This window comes from Macaca mulatta, chromosome 8, assembly GCF_049350105.2.
Source record: "Macaca mulatta isolate MMU2019108-1 chromosome 8, T2T-MMU8v2.0, whole genome shotgun sequence".
Classification (NCBI taxonomy): Eukaryota; Metazoa; Chordata; class Mammalia; order Primates; family Cercopithecidae; genus Macaca; species Macaca mulatta.
The window spans coordinates 128,488,962-128,509,041 of record NC_133413.1 but is presented as its reverse complement, the minus strand read 5'-3'; the positions used below and the strand labels follow the sequence as shown (position 1 = coordinate 128,509,041).

Here is a 20,080-nt window from a genome sequence, read left to right as displayed (position 1 = left end):
ACTGTATTTTTAAGTATGCAAGTGCAGTGTTGCAAACCTGTAAATGCAGGGCAGTCAGTCTTCTATTGATTCAGAGTGGAAATGTATAATATTTTTTGTGTTTAGATTATAGAGTTACACATTTTTTAAAAAGAAGAGTATTTTATGATAAGATAAAATTTAAGTACCTCAATGCTTAGTACGGTTAAAAGGTGGAGTAGTATTTTCCTGCACTTATTTTAGACTGAGCTGTATCTAAGCAGTAACTCAAGTAGGGATAACAGAGGGCAAAAAGGATTAGATGTCAAAACAAATCTTAGGTTTCTATAAAAATAAGCTAAGAAACGAGCACCTTTGGATGAAAAATATGAAGTGAGAATGTAGGGAGTGTTGGTGAGGTTTGAGCCTCTTTGGGCCTTAGTTTTCCTCATCTGATTTTCCTGCACAGAGACCTCCGATTGGGGCTGTTACATCTGTACATGCACATGTATATCTGCAGGTGTGTTGTATGTTTGCTCAGGGAGGAGAGCGTGGTGTTCAACTGACTCCAAATATTTGGTATCAGATAGTTTTGTCTGGAGAGAAGAGCAGTAAGATTATGGAAGTGATCTTAAAATCTAGTTTAACTCTTATGTAGTGTAGACAAAAAGTAGAGATTCAGGGAGGTTGAGCAATTTGCCCAAGGTCATGCAGTTATGACCGAATCAGAGATGGGACACACATCTCTTGACTTCCAGCTGAGGATTGCTTCGAGGTTACACATAAGGGTTCTGGTTTGAATTCAGATGGTGACTCTGACACTAGCTACCAGACCTTGTTCAGCTTCTCTGTTTTTGTTCTTCACTTGTAAAATGGAGATAGCAATTTCATTCTCATAGGGTTGCTATTATAGGGACTAAATGAGTAATAATACATGTAATATGCTTAGAATAGTGCATGGAACATAGTAAACACTCAATAAGAAACTATTGTTACTGTCATTATTAATCTGTCTGTTCCATTAAAGCACATTTGATGCCTGTAACTTCAGGCTTACCATTTGTGTATGTTTATCATGGTTTTAATTTCATTTCTTTCACTTGACCTATCTGTTTACAGCTCATTATAATTGTAGTGTGCAATATTGTACAATAACTTTCCAATCATATAGAAGCTCCTGGTGGCTTGGCAAGTGCCCAGAATTCCAACCACCTGTTGGAACTGTTGCCAAAATACAGTAGATTTTTATTTCCCAGAAGTTGTTCAACCAAGAGTGCAAATCATTAATATTACCTTGTGTCTTTAAAAAAATTCTTTCTCCTATTACGAAAGTATTATGTTTCCCACTAGTTCTGTGCAGCTGAGCAGTCAGAGAGGTCTTGTTCCTGCCTCTTGAAAAAACATTACAATGGGTAGCAAATGTGCTGGGGGTCGGTCGCCTGAGATGACTTTCAGAGATAAGCCTGTGCGAGATGGAGAAGGGAAAGCCATTTTTTTCTTTTCTAGCACTCCAGGTAGCCAGGCGAGTGATCCCACCGTGCAGGGGGCACTTCGCAAATCAGGAAGCGCGATAACAGCGAATGACTTTCTGCTTTCAACAATTTGCGGGGCTGCTAACGACTGATGGCTTTTTCCTGAGGATGGCATTATCGGCAGCAGCAGGACCGAGACCTCTGCACCATTTCTGCATGTTAAATTTAAGCAGTGTATGCCTATCCTTGAGGATAAACTTATAACAGGGACCAAGGTAAAAGTTAGGGAAGAAATTCTGGCCTGTGATTCGAAGATCTGGGAGCATTCAGACACATTGGAACTTATGTTTTCATTCTTTTTCTCAGGAGACAAACCTGCAATTATGAATACACACATCGTAAGAACTTTTCTGTGATACCGTGTTGGCCACCAAATCCAAATGTGATCTGAGTCCTATCCAGTTCCACGTTATAGCAGGCTTTGCTGTCGTTGGGTCATCTGTGTTCCTTGAAACTTCACCATATCCAAAAAAAAAGCATGTTAGAACAGGATTAAATTCTTCTTATACATTACAGAATTATACGGAGGGTTCTCTAACATCCACTGTTCAAAAAGAGACTCTGGCGAATGGTTCACTAAGTATAAGTACAGTGAGATGGAATGTCTCGTCCCAAATTTGATACTGCTTGGCTCAAGACAGGAAGCAGGGTATGTATTTTATGCACAATGATGATTATAGGCCTGTATTTGTATGCGGAACATTTATTCAAGTTTCAAATCTTTTTTTTTTTTTTTTTTTTGCTGGGAATTTTTCCGGAGCATGTGGTGTATATTGTTTTCTGCCAAGCATCAAGGGGCTGTTTTATAAAGGACTCCTTTTTTGCGGGGTAGGGGGAGTGGATCCTCTCTTTTCCCAAAGTTTTCTTGTATCTTCTCCACAAAATAAACGTTTCTTTCTTCTAGTTCACTGACTTGGAGATTCAAGCAGCAGTGCGATAAAAATACGATAATGCATTTCCAATGAACTTGTTTCATTAGATGAGATGAATTAATTGGATTTTTGGGACATGTCTCTGAAAGTATAAGATACTCACTTTTGGAACTCCCAGGCGTGGTGTGGCCTGGGAGCTTTCTCGGTTTGCTCCTATTCAGGACATGGTGTAAGAACTGTCATTTGAAGCCTGTCATTTTAGTCCCCCTTGGGGGTTTACAAATGGCCTAGTGATTTTTCAGATAGCAAAGAATAAATCAGCAGTGATTTGGCCTGCCCTTCAGCCTAGGGCATTACCTGGTTATCACCAGCCTCATCATCAGATGCTTGTATTACACATTCCTCTGTCCACACAAGCAGGTGAGATGGTAATCTAAGAGTTGATTTCCAACACGTGCGGAGGAACTTTCAAAAGTCCCCCCAACCCCAGTATTCTCTTGCCCTGTATAATTTTAGGGGTCCAGTCATTCAGGCTTGGATGGTCCTCCTTATGTCTTTTAGGGCCTTGGAAAATCCTGGAATTTAGACAGGGCAGTAAGTGAGTGGCTGTAGCCCTTGAATCCCATTTGGGACCTTAACTTGTTCTACCTTGCATTATAATTATTTAGTTTTTATCTGTCTAGGTTTCTGTACTTTCAGGGGTAAAGCTGATTCATTCTCCTCTGTATCCCAGAGTCCACCTTCAAGGTGGTAGGTTGCTTGATAGGTGCTTAGTAAATGTCATATTTGATTAGCTTTTTGTAGCCTTGTCTTTAGTCTAGAAATTCTAGATCCCAAACAGAAGGTAAGATATGGTATATTCTGGACTTTTAGTTTTCTGTAGTATATCTCCTTTTCAAATATGGACCTAGGGTGCCAGACCAAAAAAATAATTGTGATCAAAGTATACAGCATTTCCTTTCATGGTGGAAAAATGTGCCTGATAAATGTTTTCTCTGCATTATTTGCCTCCAGATATACTTTAATCACAGTTATTTGGTTATTTCACACTTTATACTCGACTTGGGCTCAGATTAAGTCTTGTGTTAGTTATAACCTTGACTATCAATTAGGTTCATGAGAACAGGGACGGTATATATTTGTTTTTAATCTGTTTCCCAGCACTTAACACAGTGCTAAGTTTATAGTGGATCTCCAAGAAATACTTGTTGAATGAGTGTCTTTTGGTCGTGGTAGACTTTTAGTGCAGAAAAACTTTTGGATCTGAATTGTTAGACTTAATTTTTTTGTAGTAACACAGAGAATGTTGAATAGAAAAAGTAAGTTTAGAAGAGAGAGAGATATATATGTATGCATACACACACACACACACACACACACACACACACACACACATATATATATATATATAGAGAGAGAGAGAGAGAGAGAGTTAGACTTATTTATTTATTTTATTTTTGAGACGGAATCTCACTCTGTCGCCCAGGCCGGAGTGCAGTGGCGGATCTCGGCTCACTGCAAGCTCCGCTTCCCAGGTTCATACCATTCTTCTGCCTCAGCCTCCCGAGTAGCTGGGACTACAGGCACCCGCCACCACGCCCGGCTAATTTTTTTTTTAGTAGAGATGAGGTTTCACCGTGTTAGCCAGGATGGTCTCTATCTCCTGACTTCGTGATCCGCCCGCCTTGGCCTCCCAAAGTGTTGGGATTACAAGCCTGTGCCCGGCTGACTTATTTATTTTTTTGTAATAACACAGAGACTGTTGAATAGAAAAAGTAATTTTAGAAGATATGCTACATCTCTATATATTTTACCCTCCTTGAGGTTCGAAATAGTAGGAGTGAAATTAGAGATTTACCAAAATCGGATGCTGATTTGCACCTTTGAAATAATTCATGCCTTTGATTGTCACTTTAGCTACAAGTAGGTTCCTGGTCATAACTATAATATCCCTACAAGCCTGCTGTATGGAACTTGAGCTACATGGTATTGTCTAACATAGGCCTCAGTTCTTGGCCAGGTGCGGTTTATGTTCTTTGAAACTGTCTCCTTTTGGGGAGCAGGCTGAGAGATAGTGGACTCATTGAAGAGAATTGTAGCAGAACTCTCTAGCAACTTTCTAATAGAAGATGTCCCCCCATTGACTTCTTCGGCGTTTCAGCTGCCCCATTAAAGGAAGGGACAGACTGTGCCCTTGGGACCAGAGCCTCCTTCCTAACTGTCTTCAGATGAATGAGGCGCCAGCATGCCATGCTTAGCCAACCACCTGTGGTGCAAAACAGCTTTCTTGGACTGTGATGCCTTAGCATAAACCTGTGTATGCAGGGTTACAGGATTCACAAGGATATAATTCTGTGGTGTCATCTATCAGGCACGTGCATTTTTTTTTTTTTTTTTTAAATGAGATAGAGTCTCGCTCTGTCACCCAGGCTGGAGTGGAGTGGTGCTATCTTGACCCACTACAACCTCTGTCTCCTAGGCTCAAGCAATTCTCCTGCATCAGCTTCCCGAGTAACTGGGATTACAGGCGCCTGCCACCATGCCCAGTTAATTTTTTGTAGTTTTAGTAGAGATGGGGTTTCACCATGTTGGCCAGGCTAGTCTTGAACTCCTGACCTCTGGTGTTCCGCCCGCCTCAGCCTCCCAAAGTGCTGGGATTACAGACATGAGCCACTGCACCTGGCCAGGGACATGCATGGTTTTCTACAGAGTGACTTCAGCTTCCATGGTTCATCCCAAGACCATTTTGCTTTTTTTTTTTTTTTCCCCGAGACATGGTCTTGCTCTGTTGCCCAGGCTGGAGGATGGAGGCACTATCATGGCTTACTGCAGTCTCGACTTCCCAGGGTCAAGCAATCCTCCCACCTCAGCCTCTGGAGTACCACCAGGGCGTGTGCCACCATACCCTGCTAATTTTTTATTTTATTTTTTTAGAGATGGTATCTCCCTATGTTGCCTGGGCTGGTCTCAAACTCCTGGTCTTAAGTGATATTCCTGCCTTGGCCTCCCAAAGTGTTGGGGTTACAGGTATGAGCCACTACGCCTGGGCTGCTTTGCTTTTTTTTACAGGTGTTTGGTTGACACTTCTCTGCAGAATAGCACCTGGCACCTCTCACCACCACTGAAAAGGATGGAATTTTATACACCTCTTTTTCCTAGGTTCTCTCTAGCAGTTACCAAGGGACCATCGGAGGTACTTATTGTGGCTGTTTACAAAAGGCCTTCCCTCCAGTCTGAGTCACCACACCCTACCCTCTGCTTCTTCCTTTTAGCTCCTCTTTTTTTCAGTAATCCTCCCTCTTTCCTCTGAATGCTTGTGCTCGCGCACACAGGCACACATACTCATGCATGTGCACACCACCCATGCTTCATGTCCTCTGGCTTTCCCGTATCCTATGTAAAACCTCCTAAGAGTTTTCATCTCAGAAGCTCAATTTTACCTTTCACTTTTCAGATAGAGAACATCCAAGGGTTTTAATAATCTGGCGAATGTTTTAAAAAAGGACACATTTTTTAAAATCTAGATTGCAGAAGTAATACTGTAGCATTGTTGAATTCAGACATTATAGAAAGTGAACGTTCCCTATCATTTGTTTCCCATAACCACCTTGAATAGTTTAGTGGATATATTTTATTCTAAGCATATGCTGTTTATCTTCTTGAAAACAGGATCATTGCATACATATACTTTTTTGTAATTTCTCTTATTAGAAAATAAGATTAATCCTACATCAAACACTATTCCGTGTCAGTCCATATAGATCTCTCCCTCATTCTGTTTTTACAGCTATATGGGAGTCTACTGTGAAAATGCTCCTTTGATTAGTTTATAACTGAGTGTAAAATTTGGCATTTCACTCTTGATTATAGTATTTTTCTGTATATTCACCCCCAAATCTTTGAGAATGAGGAGTACCCTAATTTTTAAGCAAAATTTTGGGGGGCTTTTGGCTGAAAACTAATTTAAATGCTTATTTTCTCAGTTGCCTACCTCCATTTAAAAATCAGTTTTAAGGGTTATAAGAAAGTCTTATGATGTTAAGGCCTTTTTTTCAGTATAAAAATAACATACAATTTATTTTTTCCATTTAGTCAAAACACCAAATTACACTAGGCGAGAAATGATCAGTCTCATGTAAAAGAATAAATACACGTTCTCCTTGAATCAAGACTACCCTGAGATTCAGAAATGCCAATAGCGGAAGGTGGGGTGTGACCCCTTAAGTAAGCGTGACTAGTTAAAAGTGTATGGATATTCTTTGTGGAAAGTGGGCTGCCAGATATAATTTCAGGCTGTTTCATATTACTTCACACGGTGCTTTCAAACTGTTTATTTTCTCTCTTGGCACTAGTGAGTACAACTCATAACTGGCCAGATAATATCTATGTCTGGAACCAGGGCAGTGAGTGGGTTTTACCATGATTTGATCAAAAGTAAACAAGAAAACAAAAGCAGAGGGGAAAAAAAAAAGTAAGAGAAGGAATCACATTTTTCTCATTGTGGGACTAAAATGCGGCATGTTGAGTTTTCACTTTCTGATTAGAACTGACAGTTGAACAGATCTGATTTATTTTTGGGGGGTCAGGAAGAAACTGTCAAATTTTAGTTCGACTGTTCTTTTCTTTAGGGCTTCTTCTTCTCCTACTTTTTTTTTTTTTTTTTAAGCATTACTATATTAATCAGATAGCAGCCACCGTTTGACACGTCCTTCTGTGGTGTTTGCAGATTAAGTCTGAACCATGCCAGAAATCTCTGCATTTTTTGACGTAGCAGAAATGAACCTGGTTCATTCCATCTCAACAGCTTTAGCCAAATGGCTCAGAAGGGATCTACCCAATTTCATAAAGAAGGGTTAATGTGCAGTCTGGTTTAATACAGGTGCCCTTAAAATGCATTTTGTTTTGTTTTGTTTTCTCACCTCCAAGTTTAATATGTCCATGGATGTTGGCCTTAGTTTCCCCAAGACGAGTCCATGAATGACCTTGTTCAAGTATCCCTTGCTGATTTGCGTTCCCAAGTAATAAGCCTGGGAATGTTTTCAGTGCAGCAGCCGGGAGAAGAAGGGGGATTCAGCAGTTGCTGTTCAATGCATTTACTCTACCTGCTGGCTTCAAACAGTATTAACTTTATGTGCTCATTGTGCATTGTGTTTAATTAAAAGCAGTTCTCTTCGCAGAGGCACTTGTAGGATTTTTTTTTTTTTTTTTTTTTTTTGCCCTGAAATGAATAAAACAAATAGGCATCTGGTATTTGTTTTGTATAACACAATCCCCATAAAATGAAGAGTAATAAAACATAATTATCTGTAAAGGCTTGTTTTATAAGCCTGAGAATGGGCTTGTTTTTACCAGGTTTTTATATTCTACTCACAGGAGAAAGAATCTCTTTGTACATTAATATGTAAAAACAATAAGAACAAATGCTTCCCAATTACATGCATGAATCAAACTTATCTTTTATTAAACAATTTTTTTCTGTTGTAGTCTACATGATAAAAGTTTGTCATTAAATTCTTTCTGTGTAAACACATTAGATTGGAGGAAAATGTTTTCCTTCAATATTCTGTTCAATTGGCATAACTTTATGATGTTTTTCTCCCCAGCATAAAGAAACAACTTTATGGTTGGTTATTGACTTTTTTAGGTCAGAGAGCACTCTGGATTCTAAAATCTCCTTTCAGAAAAGTACACATCAAAGTTCTACGTAGGTTTTTATAGGGTTTGTAGACCTCTGATCCTTGGTTCAAGATCCCTGACAATGTCTAATAACTATTTTGAAAACTGTACCTCCAATCTGAAGCTAAGGTTTTAGTTTTAGTTTTAGTATGTGAATATCTGATGAAACAATTCAATGGTTTTGTAGCATTGGGTTTAATTTCAGGGTTGGGCTCCTTTCTAGGAATGGAGGAATATTCTTATTTCAGGAAAAAAAGTTCAGAGTGTGGGAAGTATGAAAATTATTAATTCAAAGGTGTATTTGCTGTCAGATTGGGTGGCAGTGCCTACATCCCTAGGGGCTCCTGTTCCCAAGACTGTTTTCATTGTTTCTGTCCAGCGCTGGGCACGAGCCTTGAAGTGGCGAATTCATCCTCTGAAATTGTATGTCCATTGCTGCAAGGATAAAAGAAGCAGTAACAGAATCATGCAGCGCAGTATTTCATGGTGACAGTTTTATGTGGTTGTGTGATGTTGCAGAGTCTTGTAGGTGATATCTACCCTTTTCTTTTGAATCGAAACACAGGGTTTTACTGGAGAAGGGAAGTTTCAAAAACAACCTAGTCTAACACAAAATTAAGCTGCTAAATAGTTATCCCATTCTGTCTACTACAAAACTAATTGCTTACAGGAGGTAGAAGTACACATATCTAATATTTATATCTTGTGTGAGTAGTGGTTTCTAATTTTAGATTTCTAACCCCTTTTTACATTATCTTTTTGCATTGAAATTATACTGAAACATTCATATTATTATGAATGCAAGCTGAATTAAATAGACCAAGATTCTCAGTTTCTCCCTTCATGTTGTCATCTACTAGAGAATGAACAGCTTAAAATAAGTGCATCCGTTCCCCATCCAAAGGGAAGCTGAATATTCCAATTCGAGATCAGCAGTCACTTTGCGTGCTTACTGGAAATACCATTTTTGAACATACTTGGCAACTTAACGTGCCCAATTAAAAGCTCTTTTGAACAAGGAAGTCTGTGGATGTGCAATTAGTCCTTAGGATTCAGAGCATTTCCTTTATGTGTGGAAGGCCATAATATGAAATCGCAGGTCACAATAGGTTTACGCCAGGTGCTTAGAATAGAAGGCATTTTCAGGATGGATTATTTCTATACTCTTGCTCCTAAAATGGTTTACCTAAAGAGGCTCCCAAGTCCATAAAAATACTGGTAGTGTCAAGAAATTTTGGAGGTGGCCTTTCACAAATTTTAGGCAGCTGATAAATATAACTAGCCATGTAAGTGATAGGCAATACACAAGACTTGCTTGTATTGCTAGACTTTCTATTTTATCTGATTGACAGTCTTCCTCTTCCCGCCTTTTTATTCATTTATTTATTTTTAAAAGATGAGGATTGGGTACCAGAAAATTAGCCAATATTGTGTGCTTTTCCTTACTGAAAAATGAAGCCTCGCTGAGTAGAGCCAGATGAGCTGTGTATCTGAGATTATTTACAGTGTTTATGAGAGACCAAAAACAAGTAAGCACTTAATAGCTTTCCTTATTTACAAGTCAGATTCATCTAAGGGATATTTTTCTTTTATTTTTCTGGTGCTTGAAATGTTCCTTTAAAATAGATTATCAGAGGATACACAGTGACACAAAATTTGTTGCTTGTGAAAATGCAGAATGGATTAAGCTTTTCTTTTTCAAAGCTCTGCAATGAAACAGGTACATTTTTATTTCAGTAAAAACACTGTTGTTTTGCCTCCATCACACACACGGTTAACATAGGATAGATATGTATATGTGAACATGTGGCTCTTGTTCCCAGTTATGTAATGGATGCATTCCATTAAAGTTTGCAGTAAAGTGAATGTTTATTAAGCGAATTGTTTTCCCCAGTGACTTCTACTGTAAAAACGGCATTGTCTTCCAGTAGGCTCTGAATATAGTGTGTTCCCATATTCTTTGGTTAGATGACCAACCAACCAACCAAAAAAACCCGGCCCCAATAACAAACAAACAAAACAACCTTTTAGGTACCATAAACCTATAGGAAACACTAACCTTGTGATGAAGCCGGCCAGATGCCACTCATTGTTGCCCCCCACCCCTAAGCTATGGTATATGGCTTTAATAACAAAATGGCAACACACAATAGTACCACAACCTGGAGGGCGTTACTCTTTCTTCTCCTCACCCTTCTTCCCATTGTTCCCATGGGAGAGAGGACAGACACCAAGGCTGTAGCAAACAGGTTATTTTAATAACCTCAGCATCCTTGTTTCCATACGATATACATTTGACATCCAAGTTGAATTTACTCATCTCTCTCTAAACATTTTTTCCTAACCCTTTGTCTATTTGTCACACCATCTTTGGATGAAGAATGCTACCTGATGATGTGTGATGCTTAACAATCGTACCTTGTTAGCCATAAAGGCTCATCCCATTTCCTTCCATAAACATCTATTGTAATACAATATGGATTGTGTAAGGCACTGGGCTTTAGGCCCCCAGCCCAAATATCTGTCATCTATTAAGTACTTACTGTGGACAAGGAAGGCACTATACTTAACACACACGATTTCATCTAATTTTTGCAAAAGCTCGTTGAGTATATTAGTTCAGTCTCCATTTTATTAATACATATGAGGAAAGTGAGACCGAGACTTACTCAATGACTTGCCCAGAGTCGTGCAAAGCATAAGGGGCGGAGTTAGGATTTGAACCCAGCGTGAACTGGGCTCTAGAATCAAATGCTTCCCTAATGCCATGCTCTAGGTCTCAGCCTGGACTGTGCTCCGAGTCACTTAAGGACTTTTCAAAACACTGACATACGTGGACCCAGCATCTCGAGGAGCTGAGCTCTGGGCCTTTGGGTTTCGAAGGTTTTACAAGTGACCCTGATGCTCTGCCAGGCAGGCTTAATAACGACTGAATTATATGCCATGCCCAGCTTAGTTTCTTGCTTGGTGGTTGAATTGCTGCATGAAAATCTGATCCCCGCAGTCTTTGAGCCTGCAGCGCAGTGAGCGAGATGGATGCACACATAACCAAGCATGAGCAAGATGCATTTTGACAAGGACTGTGGTAGTACAGACTTTGTGCGCTGTGATAATTCTCATGACAGGACTTGCATTGGATCCCAGGAGGTGGCATCTGGGACACAGTCACTTCAGCAAGTCCTATTTATTCTACCTTGGAAGAGTTCCTTGCATCTTTACTCTGTATACTCTGTGATGACCAGTCTTGGTCTAGGTTCTTATAAAAGTCCCAGTTGAGGATCTTGAGTCTCTCCCATTCAGTTTGACTGAGAGAGCTTGGTGATTAGATCAGTGGTTTGTATATTTCCTCATTTGTCTTCCAAACTAATCGATATGTTCCTGAGGATCCACTCCAGTAGGATTACTAGGTCAAAGATAAATCATTACCAGACTGGTTGATAGTGTCACCCAGGCTGGAGTGCAGTAGCATGATCTTGGCTTACTACAGCCTCTGCCTCTTGGGTTCAAGCAATTCTCCTGCCTCAACCTTCGGAGTAACTGGGATTACAGGTGTCCACCACCACGCCTGGCTAATTTTTTATATTTTTGGTAGAGACGGGGTTTCACCATGTTGGCCAGGCTGGTCTTGAACTCCTGAACCCAAGTGATTACTCGCCTCTGCCTCCCAAAGTGCTAGGATTACAGGTGTGAGCCACTGTGCCCCGCCTCCCTCTTTTCTTATTGAGACCTATTGACCAATAGCTTGGTCAATAATGCTTGATTCTTGAGTTTAGAAAACTTCTATTGAGTTTCTTACTGTGTCCTGGGGACTGTGCTGGGCAGTAAGAACACCAGAAAGGGTGTGGCATTTTAGGAGCCAATTAAACTAGATTAGGAAGAGAAGTGTTGAGGTGTCACTTAGGGCATAGGCAGAGAACCTGTCTGCCTAATGATACTGGGTTTAGTTCTTGATTTCTTTATATTCAGAATACGGATTAGGGCCAGGCTGGCCCTGACAGCCTGAATCATTAAACGCTTATGGTGACTGGTGGGTGATTAACCACATAAGAAGAAGATATATTCATAACAGATATAATAGGAGCAATGGGGACTTGATGGAGAGTGTTAAATAGTACAGTGTTTTCCATAAATGTTCTTTAATTGTGGAGATTATTGTTCTGTAGATTATTCACTCAGGCATTGAATATGCATTTATTAAGTGCTTTTTGTGTCCTAGGCTTATTCTCAAGTTTAAATTTCAAATTTGGTTCTTAAATTCCTCAAGATCAGAGTTTAGCTAAAAGTATTATATCCTGAGATGGAATTTTATCAAATTATATGCTAAAAATGAGGAGAAATGTCTGTTTCTCCATCTTGCAAGCCCCACCAGTTTAACTGTCTGTCAGTTGGTCTTCTCAATCAACTATAAGAGCTGTAAGAATGTCTTGGGCCATGAGTACATACTTCAGAGTGTATCGTGGTGGCAGAGATTGAGCAACTGATTGGAAGAGATGTGTAATCACTAGTGCTGGCCTTACCGTTCTGAAATTTCAGGTGTCTTTCTCTCGCCCCAAACTTAATTCTTTCTTCTCTGTTTTCAATTTCAGAAGAAGTTTAGAATGAGTGAGGGAAATTAAAATGAAGTCCAGAAGACCAGCAGAGATTTCACTGGGCCTGTGGATAGGAATGACTTGTGAGAAAACCATTTGAAACTTAATTAAAAGAAAATGTGTTCAGCTCACTATATAATTATAGTTAGCTTGACCTGGTGTTTGGGGTTACATTATCTGTAAGTTTGGAACTTATTTGTTGTATAGAAATTCATACCGCACGTTTACTTAAACTTTGCCCATCTGTTTCTTGTTAAAAGAAACTGGGCATCTGCTGAAATATCATTGTTTTAGGTTACTCAATCTTATTGTCACCTTATAATGGTTTTATTTTGGGGGAGGTTTATTCGTATTAGTGTGATTGAGAAAGAACAGAAAGATCTTATTGGAAAATAAATTTAGAATTTTCCAAATAACAAAATCAAAAGATTTCCAGATGTAATCTTAAGATGTCTTTTCATGATGTCTAGTTTTAGAAACTTTTTTTCCTCTCAGATGCGAAGAACAATGCTTTTTAGGACAATAGTGAGACTTACATGAGAAGTGCTCTTTTTGCATTGTGTTATGGTGCATGATGCGAAAGTTTAGAAATAAATATATACCTGGATACAACAGGCCTCAGTTAAGACATCAGCTATTTTTAATGCATTTTGCTATTTTTGGCCTGGCATAGTATCTTAGGATGAGAAAATCCATCCCCTTCCCTTAGTCTGAGGTCACATGTTGCCATCAGTTCTCTATAACGGACTTAATGATGTTACGGTTTTAAAATAAGGGGAAATTAACATTTCTTGTCCCCATGATTGTGGCCACAAGACTTCATCATTTTTATACGGTTAATTACACTCCTCTTTCACAAGAACTCCCCAACTCTTGTTTTTCCCAGCAGTTAAATGTCGTATTTTCATATACTTACCTTATACCTGGCTAAAACCTAGCAATTTTTTGTTTTGCTCTTGGTTTTTGTGACAATTTTAAGAGGAAGACAAGTAATGTACAGGCTGGGTTGAAAGAGGAGAAAATGGAGCAGTTGTAATTCCCCTGGGTAGGGCAAGAGACTGTTAATACATTAGTGGTAGGAGAGCTTCTGCAGAAAATACGACCGTACAATTAAATGGGGCTATTAAAAGCACGCCAACATCAATTCATTAAATGACAGTGGCAATTTCTTTGTAATCCCCTTTTCCCCTTCTCCTCCTCGGACTCAGTATATGCAGGGATGAAAGGCAGATGGGCAAGGATCAGAAAGACTACCGAGAAAGAGGTACAGTTATTTAGATATCTGCTTCCTCATCTTCTTTGAGGCAGCTTCTGTGATGAAAACACTTTATGAAAGGTAAGAAAGAACCCAAAATACCTGTTCTGTAGACATTGGGGATGAAAATGTGCATCCTAGCAGATGATCTGGTTCTGCATTCCAGAACACTGCTCGGACTTTAAAAGCAGATATCTATGTATAGTAAATCTACCTGGAGATAAAACAAAGAGAGAAATTGTTTGAAACCTTCTTATTGCAAAAGTATGCAGAATTGACATTCAGCAATGTTGTGTAAAAATACTGCAAAATGTTTCATTTTCTGGAAAACTGTGTATTTTAAAAATCAGTTGGAATCTGGTTACCTGCATGACCTAGTGAGAACTTAAAGGCTTGGGAAAATGGTTGAAGTTAGTGGTTATGAGTGTTTGATATCCTTTTGTATGTCATTTAGTTGTCTAAACCCCCATTTCCTCATTGGTAAGATGGTGATTCTGGTATCTGTCTTTTTAGTGTTGCTTTGTAAAATTAAATGAGATACTGAATGAAAAGCATTCTGCTCAGTGCCTGGCATAAGATAGTGCTCCCTAAATATTAACTAGTTTTATTATCCATTGAATTTTAGGACTCCACCCTCCCCCCAATCCCCCCAAAAGACTTAATGGTCTTATCTGCCTGCTGAAGAGTAGGGTTATGAGGAAGCTGAGACGTGGAGAGATGATGTGTTAATTAGTGAAGGAGCCAGAATTGGAACCACATTTTATGACTTCCCATGGCATTGAAGTGCCTCTCATAGTATGAGACTTCTGTATTTAGTAAAGGAGGGCCAACACTTGCTCCACCTATTATAATAGATGAGGTATGCTTTTTGTCTATATACTTAAAAATGTAGTTTTAAGTTCATTGCTCAGGTTCTTTTGGTGGCAAAAATCCTTACACTTTAAAAGGCATTATTATTGGCTGAGTTTTAAAAGAACTACCTTCAGAGAAAAATGCATTTCATTTTGATTATGCCCAAGGCCTGCAGAATACCATTTAAACTACAAGTGATATAAAAGGTTAAGTATTTGATTAAAAAACTAATCTCCTTTAAAAACTAATGTTTCAGTCTCCACCAGAACTTCTTCAGGGAACTTCAGTGTTGTGCTGATAACCGGATCCAATTTATGAGAGGTAAAAAAAAAAAAAAGAAGCCATTATTTACTTAATTCATCTATTAGTTTCCAAACTTGATATATTGAATCTAAAGAATTGTGAAATTAATAGATAAGAGAAGAAGTTTGAGTGGTTAAAAAATGGATAACATCTCCTATTTCAAGGAAACAGTATTTGATCAGATTTCAGGGTGGTACGAAGTTCTTGTTGATGATAAAAGGCAAGTCATATTTATCAGCTGAACAACTCAGAAAACACAGATGATTTGAATTCGTGGAGGCGTCCTCCATACCATTTTCTCCATTGCTTTGATGATTATCTGAGGTCTCTACTAAACAGATACTCATATTCGTCATATTCGTATTTCCAGTTCAAATCATAGTGTTGCTATTGCCACGACCCATTGCATCATCTGCCGCCAACCTCACCCTCACCTAATTTTTGACTCTCCTTTATCTCTTTCAAGGCTCAAATGTGCGTACTATAATCATACGTTTAGTGGTCTCTTCCCTGCTGCACTGTGAACTCTTTGGGAACAGGGACCACGTTTGCCTTTTCAACCAGTGCCTAGCAGGGTGCATGGAGGCATTAGGGAATGCTTATCGAATAAGGGAATGAATCACACTGTATGCCAAAATCTGGCTTCCCTGAGTTTATATGCCTCTGGTAACCTTTTGTAAATGACACCTTTTCTATATGATTAGCCACTTCTATTCTTTCTTTCTATTGAAGTTATTTCTTATTTCCGAGTTGATCTTGTTGCAGCCATCCTCCTCCTGACTACATCCAATGTGGTTAATGTTTTTTCTTTTCTTTTTAATTTTGGGAGGGGTGTGAAGTACAAGATAGAACATAATGTGGGCTAAATCCGGGGCTATTCAACTTGACTAGGGTCTTTAGCCTTCCAGAATGTTGAGAAAGTAATTAGTGGGTGGGGTGGGGGTGGGGGCAGTGTTAGAAGAAATGGCTGGGATTCTTTGTATCCGAAAGAATGTTTCTCCTTGGTGATGAGGTAGGTATTGTCACCCCTCTGAATAAATCCTTAGGCAAAGTACAAAAACACCAGCAGGCTAAACAATGCCTGGCCACTCTGGGCTTAGGATTGCAATACCTTACGGGGAAGTTTAGAAATGAGTTTCCTGTTCAGGTTTTAGGCCTGTCATACTGTTGAGTGGCTGTCTAACCTTTGAACTTTCTGTGTTTTTGACATCAAAAGGAACCCTGAGCTTTACTAAAAAGGTTTTATTCAAGTAATTAACACTTTTCATGCACAGAGGGAAATTAGCCTCCAACTTGCGGACATAGTGAAAAATTAGTATCTTCCTATTTGCTCGGCTGGTTTGAACTATAGTTGATTATTTTTAAAGATAAGAAGATCAAATTTCCTTAATATATCAGTATGTTGCTTTTTGTACCCTTAAAATTATTTTTTTCCTATGCAGAATTGACTTTGATTAAAAAATGTTTTTGATGACTATTTTCCTGATTCATCAGTATATCTAATTGTGTTCATCTTAGTCATGAAAAATCTTGTCTATAAGGGACATATTTTTAGTAACATTTTTATAGCATATAAGAACTTTTATGGCAAAAACAGGAATCATTAAGTGTGTGTGCTTTTATCATAACTTCTCTTTCAATGGAACTTAAAATCTTGTGTTTTTGCAGCACTTTTTTTTGCACATGGTAGGTTCTTAATATTTGAATGGAATTCAGCCTGACTGTTCTTTGTGTTCTCAAAAGTCTGATCTTTGTAACAATTTGTCTTTCACTTGAGACTCTTTTTTCTTTGCATATGTACACAGATCACTCTTCATTTTCCTTAATCTTTTTTAACTAAACACATCTGTAACTCATATTTCCCTATTTATGAATAGGAGCAATTTAAAATTTCCCAACATGGTGGTATGTGATATAACATAACTAAAGGCTACATGTTTACCCTTCTTTACCCTTCATTTGCGGAAAGATGATGTATGTATTTATGATGTAAATGTCTTTCAGAATGACCTTTGGGACTAAGCTTCCCCTCCCCCCGCTCCCCCAAAAAAATGGTCATGACCTAGGAAGCCTTGTTAGTGAAATTTAAAGATGAAAAGTGGTCCGGGCGTGCTGGCTCACGCCTATAATCCCAGCACTTTGGGAGGCCAAGGCAGGTGTGTCACTTGAGGTCAGGAGTTCGAAACCAGCCTGGGCAACATGGTGAAACCCCATCTCTACTAAAAATACAAAAATTGGCTGGGCATGGTGACCTGTGCCTGTAATCCCAGCTACTTGGGAGGCAGAGGTATGAGAATCGCTTGAACCTAGGAGGTGGAGGTTGCAGTGAGTGGAGATTGTGCCACTGCACACCAACCTGGGTGACAGAGCGAGACTTCATCTCAAAAATAAAATAAAAATAAAAAAGAGAAGTCTGGTCAAATGCCCCTTGTTCTTCTTCAACAGATACATAGTGAGTTGTGTAAAAAAGGAGTTGGAAAAGGAATCTGTAGATTCAAAGTGACTGAAAGAATAGAAAAAAAATTTGTTTTAAAAAATGGCCAAGACTAAATCATAGTGTCTAGGGAGGTACACCTGAATAATAAAACTATAAAGAAATACAAAATATGATTACTACTAAGAATAGTCTGTTGCCAGTAGTATATAGAATGAGCACTCAAATTATAACAGAAGCATTTTGGTATTCATAAATGTTCTTTTTTTAAAAAAAAATCGAAATTATAATATAGGCTGTAAGTACTGATTTTAATTGTAGTGAATGTGAAAGTGTTGTTAATGAAAATATAAAGAATATTTGTTAAAGTGTGGACCTAGCCAGGAGTACTAGGTAGAAAAGGTAGCTCTTTAAAACATTTTTTATTTAATTGTGAGGTAAATTTATTGTCACTTTGTTTGATATTTATTACTACAGTCCCTAGGTTAATTCTGTTTTTATTGCTTTTCAGAATAATTAAGACCTAAATCTTCTGCTGAATTCTTTTTGGTTTCGTTATTTCTTTTGCCGTGTTCTTTCATTCCACAAATGTTATTGAGCACTTCCAGTGTACCAAGCTTTGTGCTTACTGCTTTGATGATAAATGCAATAAGGTAATGCAGCTTTTAAGGATCCTTCAGGATAGGATCTTGTAGCAGTAAGGACTTAGCATTTTTGCTATAGAAGTGTATGGAGAGCTATCTATGGTGCAATAACTGGGGAAATACAGTTTTTATTCTATTTGATTCCGTTATGCATTGAGTCCTCCTTTGGTGGGAATTTGAGCAGGGTGGTCTCAGTTGAATCCTGGCTACATACGCCTCAGCAAGGAAGAAGGCTTTGGATTTGGATCTTAGGAGTCTATGGAAAGCCTGGTGGTGGTCCTGGAAGGCTTGAGAATACCTGGAGCTGGAAGCTCCTTGCTCATTGGTGACCTTTTTCATATACAGCAGAGCTCTTGACATTCCTAGCATACTGCCTTGAAAGGACTGTGTCTTGCCTCCTAGAAATTCTGGACTTGGTAGGAATCATTTGTTTATGTTATTTTAAAAAGAAAAAAAATCTAAAGTGTACTTTTTGGAAGAAAAATGAACTTATTTTTGGACTTTTCTGTGTGTTTTTTTCTTTAATTGAAAATTCTGTCTGGAGACCGATTTTCAACCCCCTTCCCTTCCCTCTAGTTTTAAATTGGAACATTGCTTTCCAAGCATTTCAAAAAAAACAACAAAAAAAATGAAATATTTTATTATTACTCTATTTTTATTTTTATTTATTTATTTATTTTTTTGAGACGGAGTCTCGCTCTGTTGCCCGGGCTGGAGTGCAGTGGCCGGATCTCAGCTCACTGCAAGCTCCGCCTCCTGGGTTCACGCCATTCTCCAGCCTCAGCCTCCCGAGTAGCTGGGACTACAGGCACCCACCACCTCGCCCGGCTAGTTTTTTGCATTTTTTTTTTTTTTAGTAGAGACGGGTTTTCACCGTGTTAGCCAGGATGGTCTCGATCTCCTGACCTCGTGATCCACCCGTCTCGGCCTCCCAAAGTGCTGGGATTACAGGCTTGAGCCACCGCGCCCGGCCTATTACTCTATTTTTATTTGCTCATTAATAATTCTTGATTTTCTGTCTATATGAAATCAAAGAAAAATTACTGTATAATTTTCATCCAGTTGCACAGTCAATTCTATAACTGAAATACAAGATAAAAATTAAGTAACTGATTTACTTAAGAAAGAAAGGCATCTGGACCTCCTAAAAATTTCATCAAATATTCACTCAGCAGACCTTTCTTTATAATAGGAGCTCACTTACTCTTGTGAGCACTGACGGTGTGAGCACTTGTGGCAGGGATTGGGTTTCTTGAGGAATCCATAAGACACTTGCATTGCTTTGGGGCATGAAGGTGAATAATGCAGCCATTGGCCTTCAAGGACTTTGAGGAGGTGCTCTATGGGGAGAAGGACTGAAACAGACATATTCCTGAAAGGAATAATTACTGAGTGATAGTGGAAATATATACGAAGACTTTGGGAGTAACAGTGACGGAGGGGCCCATTGAAAACTTATTAACGTTTACAGCTGTTGTTAAAATTCATCCAAACCAGCCAATTACATTTATGTTCTCTAGAATGAAAGTACAAAATGATTACAGTGGATGTTCTAAACACCACAGTTGACACAATTCCCTTTTCCTACTGGAATGGGAATCTAATGGGGAAAGTGAAATTCTTTCTCAAAGGCTTATCGGGTTGATACCTTATGTGTACATGTAAAAACAGCTGACTTTGTGTTCTGTGGCCTTGGAGATCATATAACTCTTATAAAGCAACTTGTAAATTTTCTGGGAGGTTCTTTTGGAATATTGCTTTATGTTTTGTTTCAGGAATGTATTTCCCTCTCCTCTGAATTATCACAGTGGGGATATATAAATCCACCCTCTACCCCTACCCAAAGCATAACCATGCATATGTTCATTTTCTCTTTATCATATGATATAGTTTGGATATTTGTCCCCCTTAAATCTCATGTTGAGATGTAATCCCCACTGTTGAAGGTGGGGTCCAATGGGAGGT

The 20,080-nt window shown here is 38.8% G+C and overlaps 1 protein-coding gene and 1 long non-coding RNA gene across 2 annotated transcripts in view; one reads left to right on the top strand and one right to left on the bottom strand.

Annotated features, from left to right (window-relative positions):
* EXT1 (exostosin glycosyltransferase 1) overlaps positions 1–20,080 on the top strand; it is a 316,318-nt gene that overhangs the window by 15,985 nt on the left and 280,253 nt on the right.
* The window catches only part of LOC144330626 (uncharacterized), a 28,655-nt gene continuing 10,272 nt past the window's right edge, over positions 1,698–20,080 (bottom strand). The window contains exons 2-4 of the long non-coding RNA XR_013396951.1: positions 13,985–14,096; positions 12,556–12,691; positions 1,698–8,473 (exon numbers count right to left, since the gene is read on the bottom strand). This is a non-coding gene — a long non-coding RNA (uncharacterized LOC144330626). The remainder of the gene's footprint in view (positions 8,474–12,555; positions 12,692–13,984; positions 14,097–20,080) is intronic.